The following is a 9,633-nucleotide window of genomic DNA, read 5'->3' on the forward strand; positions in this document are numbered from 1 at the left end:
TCTGCCCACTTAGTGACATAATCAACAACAACCAAAATATGTGTATATCCATTAGAGGAAGAAAGTGGTCCCATATAATCAAATCCCCAAGCATCAAACAGTTCAATAACAAGTGAATAATTCATAGCCATTTCCCGATGTTTACTAATATTACCAATTCTTTGACATTCATCACAAGATAGGAAAAACTTACGAGCATCCTTGAAAAGAGTAGGCCAATAAAAACCATATTGTAATACCTTGTGTGCAGTTCTATCTTCCGCATGGTGTCCTCCATAAGCCTTAGAGTGACACTTCCATAGGATTTGTTCATATTCATGCTCAGGTATACATCGCCTAATACTACAATATAATCCTTCTTTATAAAGGTGCGGGTCATCCCAAAACCACTGGTGGAAAAAAGCCTAGCTAGTTATGGCGTGGCAAAAAGTGCCTTGCTGGCGTAGAGACGCAACGCCACCAATATGGCGCCAATGAAAACATCTTAGTGGTGGCGTTGGCAGACACGCCAGCAGTATTTTAGTACTACTGATGGCATGCCACCTGGCTAACACCAACAATATATTGTGTTACCTATGGCGTTTATTGTGAGGCAATGCCAGCAAATTGTATTTTCAGCAATAAAAATACCCAGCAATTAGTATATGTGCAGCCATTTAAACTTCTAGTGATAAGTCTCAAATCCACAAAATATACCCAACTATTATTACAGTTTTCAGTAACTAGCTTGCTACTACCTACAAGCAAAAGTTATCTGGTAGCTAGCTCTACAAGCAAAAGTATCATTATCGATCTCACGCAACTTGTTATCCGCGCGCTAACTAGCTACAATGAAGACAACGGATATCTACCAATGATACTAACCCAAGTGTTGTTTGATTCAACCCCCACGTTCCAGATTAGCGCTAACCGGGGGAAATGGTAACCACTCGGTACACACCCCTACACCCCTCTGTTGTTAAAAGAAAAAACTTTTTCCTATCCCATCTCTCCATCCCACGATTCCTCTCTGACCCGAGCTCCATGGCCATGACGCTGCCGCCATGACCTCCGGTTCAGCCTAGCTCCGGTGCTCTTCTGCGTTGTTGCTCGCTGGCCCCAACTCCCCATGAGTGCTATCCTCAGATCCTCCATCGCCGCGAGGTCCTCCGGGCCCCTGCACGTGCCCCTGCAGCAACCCGCCACCACGGGTCACCGGCGCGGCTCCTGCTCCTCCGGTTTTTCGGCTCACTGACCCCGGCGTCTCCGCACGAGCGGCTGCCGCCACTGGCTCAACGGTGCTGCTCTGCCTCGGCTACCTCGACTCCCACGGCAATGGTTCAGTGAGACACTCCTCCCCTTTGCTCTTATCCTCTCTTGTCCTGTGTGGCATACCTAGGTTTGTCGTCTGGCGTCGTAGATTACGGCTGGATATAGCAAGAACCGCGACCGCTCTTCCTAGGGAGGTTGCCATGGTCGCCTATGGCCTACCCCACCACTCACCTGGATTTATCTCCCTCGAGAACGTGGTTTTCCCATTATCCCCAATAATCCATTCCCCCCTAATTTAACAACATAGTGGCTTCTATAATTCCATTGGCATTTGGTTCCTAGCTTCTCCAAATTTCCACTTGTGCCATGGATGGACCAATTAGAACGAGATTGGAACACATCTCTGTACCCTTCCAATTAAATTGGTCAATGAATATATTGGTACTAATGTATTTAAGTTATGGCTAGCGATCCTCTTTTACTTTGGAGGAAACCTGATCCTCTAATTTTGCTATACATGTTTTTGCTGGTGATCCTCTGCTTTAATTGTGTGATGCACCTATACTATCTGTATGTATTTCTCTACATGGCTATCATACTCTAGAGTGCCACATTAAACTGCAGAAAAATAATAATTTTACCTTGGATGACTATTCATCAGTCTTGTTTTGATATCAATGCCTGCATCTTTCGTGGCTTATGTGGAGAGAATCTAGTTTTTGGTTGAAACAGGGGTGATTGCGCATTATTTATTCACTCTTAGAAAAGCTTCCGATTTCATGGAGAAATCAATATTACAAGTGCATAACCTCTCCTTATTCAGTAATATTAAGCATGAGTAATACATAACAGCACTACAAAGGTATATGAATCATAGTCGAGACATCTCACACTTGCCAGCATGCGAAGGTATGTAGGTAAAAATTTGATTCATCCGAACTATTTTCTTTAGCTTCAGATACTTTTCAATACTTTAATGTTTTTATTTATTTGCATGCTATGATGAATTGCAATCATTTTTGGACCAGAAGGATGCATCACAACAAAAACGCTTCGCAGGATGCCACACTGCATCTTTTATTCTCACTGGCATGTGAATTTTAAGTTGTTGCTTAGTGAACTATGTTCTTGCAGGTTTCCTATAATATTAGAGATACAAAGCTACCTGAATTTCATGAGTGCTGGGAAGATAAATGGCCAGCAATGATGGGAGCACCTCAATGACATCACGTAGGTGTGGTGTTCATCAATCCCTTGTTTCTTTGTGTGTGTGTGTGCGCGCGCGTCGTGTGTACATGAATTCATCTTTATATGCCATGTTGATTGATCATTTAGATTCAGGATGCAGGAGGATGCTTCCGCGGCACTTCCCCAACGTTCGCTACCAAAATAGCAGGATTAGCAGTATACACAAGTTTTCATTGCCAGCTACACCCGGCGGGCACATGCGGTGGTCCGCATCTCAGTTTAGCTACTTTTGAGTTTTGTCTAGTGCTAAGTGCAGTACACCAGTTTGCAAACTTACTGCTATACAGTATACACATTCAGATGTCACTATCCACATTCAGATTTCTAGTTTGTAATCATACACGCTTATGTAGACAATTTGCTAGCTCATCCGGACATACAAGCTCATGCAGACACATTCAAAATATGTAGACATTCAGACCAAAGTGATATATCATCTTCATATTCTGAAACCTAAGTTATAATTTCTTTGTACAGAATAATAGCTTGTAGTAAATAAACGCAGTAGATGTGCATGCACTATTCCTTCAAAAATTCAGAATATCCAGGTTATCAGTATTACTCTTCCTGTACTACCACTACCATCTGGCACATTGCATTGGATAAACAACCTAGCTTCCTTTTTCTCATGACCATCATATATAGTTAAACAAGACTTCGCAGATGATTAATGAAGTCTAGGGATAAGCGAAGAACAATGTGCTAGGAACTTATATTAGCGATCATGTGCCACAACTTAGAATCTGAAGTTTTTGTTTGATATTTGCAGGCGTTAGTAGAAGTTCTTACATCTGAATTATTCTTTCTAAAATCGCCCGAGAAGACATCACTTCTTGCCTGATGGTGTGACATGCGTACCCGTTCAGTTGAGAAAATCGTTAGTCGAAGCACTTGACTAGATTCCAATGGTCTATGTATATCAAACAACCACTTACTACCGGCAGCTATAGTTTCTCTGAGCACAAACTGCTCAGTATTAAATCAAGTAATTAAGATTCCAGTTTCATTTGCTTGTTTTTAGGTACAAAACAGACACAGGTTCAGAGTTCTAACATTTTCTTACAACATGCTCGTTAAGAACTTGTTTATTATTCAAAGTAGTATACTTTAACTGTTTGTATTTTCTTCATTGCTAGGAGAAGATGAAGAGTATGCACTTTATTATGGCGACAACTGGCAGGAACTATCTTCAGGATATGGAGTTATGGATGCCAAGAGATACCGATCAGTTTGGTTCGAGTTAATGAAGATTGAACATGTCAATCTAGATGCTCATGCAGCGAAGCTTTGATCTGTTTTATGTACAAAGCACATGTTCTCGTTAAACACATGTGTACAAGCTGAAGATCAGCAATGCCATTCTGATGTGCAATACTTGGAACAAAGCATATCTATATACAGTATCATGTATTCCTTGGATGGTGCTCTTTGTAAAGTAACATTATTGATTAAATATATGAGATCTTTTTTTACTATATTGCATCTCCTGTACACTACCTACATTGACCTCATAACATATGTAGCAACTACTCCCTCCGTTCCATAATATACAAACGTTTTTGAGACTAACGTTCGTATATTATGGGACAGAGGGAGTACTTCAAAAGCTGCAAATTTGTTTCTCCATTCCAAAATCCATTTGTGCGGGGTCACCACCAACGCATATGAAGTGTTGTTGGGCTTTAGCTTATACGTTGCTATCTTACAACGCTTGTACACATCAGTTACCAACACATGTATATGTGTTGTTGTAGACCCTTGCAACGCCACCAACGACAACGGATACAAATCCGTTGGTGTAGACCTCAGCAATGCTTATGTGGACATTTGGCAACACATTGATGCGTTGCTATAGGGGGATTCCTGTTGTAGCTCATCTCATGCAACTTGTTCCTGTTGCTCTGTCCCACCTTTCTGAAATAGACTTTGTGGGTCTTCAGCTCCTCCCTCTCGGCCTTTAGGAGCTGATGACCCACAAGTATATGGGATCTATCCTAGTCCTTTCGATAAGTAAGAGTGTCGAACCCAACGAGGAGCAGAAGGAAATGATAAGCGGTTTCCAGCAAGGTATTCTCTACAAGTACTGAAACAAGTGGTAACAGATAGTTTTGTGATAGGATAATTTGTAACGAGCAACAAGTAACAAAAGTAAATAAAGTGCAGCAAGGTGGCCCAATCCTTTTTGTAGCAAAGGACAAGCCTGGACAAACTCTTATATAGAGAAAAGTGCTCCCGAGGACACATGGGAATATCATCAAGCTAGTTTTCATCACGCTCATATGATTCGCGTTCGGTACTTTGATAATCAGGTATGTGGGTGGACCGGTGCTTGGGTGCTGTCCTTAGTTGGACAAGCATCCCACTTATGATTGACCTCTATTGCAAGCATCCGCAACTACAACAAAAGTATTAAGGTAAACCTAACCATAGCATGAAACATATGGATCCAAATCAGCCCCTTACGAAGCAACGCATAAACTAGGGTTTAAGCTTCTGTCACTCTAGCAACCCATCATCTACTTATTACTTCCCAATGCCTTCCACTAGGGCCAAATAATGGTGAAGTGTCATGTAGTGGACGTTCACATAAGACCACTAGAGGAGAGACAACATACATCTCATCAAAATATCGAACGAATACCAAATTCACATGACTACTGATAGCAAGACTTCTCCCATATCCTCAGGAACAAACGTAACTACTCAAAAAGCATAAACATGTTCATAATCAGAGGGGTATTAATATGCATATAGGATCTGAACATATGATCTTCCACCAAATAAACCAACTAGCATCAACTACAAGGAGTAATTAACACTACTAGCAACCTACTAGCACCAATCCCAGACTTGGAGACAAGAATTGGATACAAGAGATGAACTAGGGTTTTGAGAGGAGGTGGTGCTGATGAAGATGTTGATGGAGATTGCCCTCTCTCGATGAGAGGAGCGTTGGTGATGACAATGGCGATGATTTCCCCCTCCGGGAGGGAAGTTTCCCTGGCAGAATAGCTCCACCAGAGCCCTAGATTGGTTCCGCCAAGGTTCCGCCTCATGGCGGCGGAGTTTCGTCCAAGAAGATTGCTTTTTATTTTTTTTCCATCGTAAGAATTCATATAGCAGAAGATGGCCACCGGAGGGCCACCAGGGGGCCCACGAGGTAGGGGGGCGCGCCCCCCACCCTCGTGGGCAGGGTGTGGCCCCCTGGTAAATTTCGTCCGCTGAGTATTTTTTATATATTCTGAAAACGTCTTCCGTGAAGTTTTAGGACTTTTGGAGTTGTGCAGAATAGGTCTGTAATATTTGCTCATTTTCCAGCCCAGAATCCCAGCTGCCGACATTCTCCCTCTTTATATAAACCTTGTAAGATAAGAGAGAATAGGCATAAGTATTGTGACATAATGTGTAATAACAACCCATAATGCAATAAATATCGATATAAAAGCATGATGCAAAATGGACGTATCAACTCCCCCAAGCTTAGACCTCGCTTGTCCTCAAGCGAAAGACGAAATCGAAAAATATGTCCACATGTTTAGAGATAAAGGTGTCGATAAAAATAAAATACGGACATGAGGGCATCATGATCATTCTTAGAACAACAACTTATATAATTCTTGTCATATGATTTCTTATGCTAGAGTAATAATTCAATCACAATTTCAAGTATCAATCGTAAACTTCATTGAAAACGAACAAACTATAATCTCAGTCATTGGAGCAATTGCAATTTATCATAACATAGGAAAGAGTCAATATATAAGAGGTTTTCAGCAAGTCCACATACTCAACTATCATATAGTCTTTCATAATTGCTGACACTCATGCAATACTTATGGGTATGGAGTTTTAATCGGACACAGAGAAAGATAGCGGCTTATAGTTTTGCCTCCCAACGTTTTACCTCAAGGGTAATGTCAACAATAATAGTTCATGAAAACTCACATCCAATTAGCCATATATACCAGGATCTTTCCAACATACTGTGCTTGCTAAAGGCTAAAATGTAAAAAGGAAGGGTGAAGATCACCATGACTCTTATGCAAGGTAGGGGATAAAAGTAGAAGCTAGGCCCTTCGTAGAGGGAAGCAGAGGTTGTCATGCGCTTTAATGGTTGGATGCACAAAATCTTAAGGTGAAAGAACGTCACTTTATATTGCCACTTGTAATATGGACCTTTATTATGCAGTCTGTCGCTTTTATTTCTTCCATATCACACGATCATATAAAGCTTATTTTCTCCCACGCTAATAAGTCATACATATTTAGAGAGCAATTTTTATTGCTTGCACCGATGACAACTTACTTAGAGGATCTTACTCAATCCATAGGTAGGTATAGTGGACTCTCATGATAAAACTGGTTTAAGGGTATTTGGAAGCACAATTAGTATCTCTACTTGGTGCGATGAATTTTGCTAGCACGATGGGGAAAGGCAAGCTCAGCCATGTTGGATGATCCATGATAATATAATTTATCTCAGATGTAAGAAAATATAACCCATCACGTTGTCTTCCTTGTCCAACGTCAACTCTTTAGCATGTCATATTTAAATGAGTTCTCACAATCATAAAAGATGTCCAAGATAGTATATTTATATGTGAAGACCTCTCTTTCTTTATTACTTCCTATTAATTGCAACGATGACCAAAACTATGTTTGTCAACCCTCAACAACTTTTATTCATCATACCTTTTACTATGTGAGCTCATTACTCTCCATAAGACTCACATGATCTCTTTGTTTCTTTTTATTTCTTTCTCTTTTCTTTTATTCCCTTAGGATCATGGCAAAATAATCAAAGCCTTGACTCAACACTAATCTTTATTATATATATATATATAGCTCACGGACTCAATTACATAGAAGAATTATAAAGCAAAACTCACAACTAGATCATACTAAGAACTTTTATTCTACTAGATCAAGATATTATCAAAAGGATCGGACTAAGAAAAATGGTGAAGGTAAAAGTGATGACGATACGATACCTGGGCACTCCCCCACGCTTGGCAGTTTGCCAAGGGGAGTGCCCATACCAGATACTCAATTCTTCTTTGTTGGTGGAGAAGGTGATGGTTTTGTTGATGGCGTAGGCTTCTTCCTTAATTTGCGCTTGAGGACAGAATTTTGGTCCCTTAGGTCCTCGATCTCCTGTTCCAGGCTTAGTATCTTTTTGCATAGTTCCCGCTTGTTTTCCTGCAAGAGGCGAAAAGGGATAAACTCGATCTTAGGTTTCTTTACCCTATCCGGGAGGCTTGACTTTTTGAACTCCACATGCATGTCCCCAGGTTGAGGTAGCGGGACTTCATCTTCATCTGAGCTCATCTCCTCCTTTCCCTTGGGTTCGTAGTCCTCTTCTTCTTCCGTAGTCCAACCGCAATTCTCCACATCCCCATAGACCTTAGGGTCTGCAAGGTAATCAGCCACATAGCTTCCTCCTTCCGAATCCTGGGACGACATGTTGCTCTGTCTGTAGCAGGACAGCTCAAAACAAAGACAAGAGATATTTGCGTGATACGGGAGTCAAAACCACCGGGAGATTATATAATGAATTTTTACTGACCAAAATACGTGCCGTGTAAGAAAACAGAGTCCGGAGAGTGCACGAGGTGCCCACGAGGTAGGGGGGCGCGCCCAGGGGGGTAGGGCGCGCCCTCCACCCTTGTGGAGCCCTCGTGTCCTTCCCGGATTGCTTCTTATTTTTCTATTTTTCTAAATATTCCAAAACGGAGCAATATTGCCTTAAAAACTGTTTTGGAGTCGGTTTACTTACCGTACCACATACCTATTCCTTTTCGGAGTATGAAACGTTCCGGAAAGTGTCCCTTATGTATTCCTCCGGGGTTACAGTTTCAATAACATTGGTTTCAACATTTATGGGATTCCTGAGATATAATGTTTGATTCTTTGACCGTTCACCACCTTCGGATTTGTACCTTCGAAGTTGTTGATTTTTATGGAACCGGAGCGATAGATCTCCTCGATAACGTCAGGACCTTCCCATTTAGAGAGAAGTTTTCCTACAAAAAATATTAAACGAGAGTTGTATAGCAATGCATAATCACCTACATTAAACTCACGCTTTTGTATCCTTTTATCATGCCATCTTTTAACTTTTTCTTTAAACAACTTGGCATTTTCGTAGGCTTGGGTTCTCTGTTGGGGAACGTAGTAATTTCAAAAAAAATTCCTACGCACACGCAAGATCATGGTGATGCATAGCAACGAGAGGGGAGAGTGTTGTCTACGTACCCTCATAGACCGGAAGCGGAAGCGTTAGCACAACGCGGTTGATGTAGTCGTACGTCTTCACGGCCCGACCGATCAAGCACCAAAACTACGGCACCTCCGAGTTCTAGCACACGTTCAGCTCGATGACGATCCCCGGACTCCGATCCAGCAAAGTTTCGGGGAAGAGTTCCGTCAGCACGACGGCGTGGTGATGATCTTGATATTCTACCGTCGCAGGGCTTCGCCTAAGCACCGTTACAATATTATCGAGGATTATGGTGGAGAGGGGCACCACACACGGCTAAGAGAACAATCACGAAGATCAACTTGTGTGTCTAGAGGTGCCCCCCTGCCCCTGTATATAAAGGAGCAAGGGGCAGAGGCCGGCCGGCCCTTGGGGCGCGCCAAGGAGGGGGGAGTCCTCCTCCTAGTAGGAGTAGGACTCCCCTTTCCTAGTCCAACTAGGAAGAGAGAAGGGGGGAGGAAAGAGAGGGAGAGGGAGAGGGAAAGAGGGGCCGCACCCCCTCCCCTAGTCCAATTCGGACTCCCCATGGGAGGGGGCGCGCCACCTCCTGGGCTGCTTCCCTCTCTCTCCCCTCAGGCCCACTAAGGCCCAATACTTCCCCGGGGAGTTCCGGTAACCCTTCTGGCACTCCGGTTTTCTCCGAAATCACCCGAAACACTTCCGGTGTCTGAATATAGCCGTCCAATATATCGATCTTTATGTCTCGACCATTTCGAGACTCCTTGTCATGTCCATGATCATATCTGGGACTCCGAACAACCTTCGGTACATCAAAATATATAAACTCATAATGAAACTGTCATCGTAACGTTAAGCGTGCGGACCCTACGGGTTCGAGAACAATGTAGACATGACCGAGACACGTCTCCGGTCAA

The 9,633-nt window shown here is 42.5% G+C and overlaps 1 long non-coding RNA gene across 2 annotated transcripts; it reads left to right on the forward strand.

Annotated features, from left to right (window-relative positions):
* The first annotated feature begins 682 nt into the window (after positions 1–682).
* On the forward strand, positions 683–3,974 carry LOC125516311. Of its 2 annotated transcripts, none has more exons than XR_007287341.1 (2): positions 683–1,322; positions 2,386–3,974. It is a non-coding gene; the product is annotated as an uncharacterized LOC125516311 (long non-coding RNA). The 2 variants fall into 2 exon arrangements; XR_007287342.1 differs by having other exon boundaries at positions 683–1,317.
* The last annotated feature ends 5,659 nt before the right edge of the window (positions 3,975–9,633 follow it).

The sequence above is a fragment of the Triticum urartu genome, chromosome 6 (assembly GCF_003073215.2).
Source record: "Triticum urartu cultivar G1812 chromosome 6, Tu2.1, whole genome shotgun sequence".
Lineage (NCBI taxonomy): Eukaryota > Viridiplantae > Streptophyta > Magnoliopsida > Poales > Poaceae > Triticum > Triticum urartu.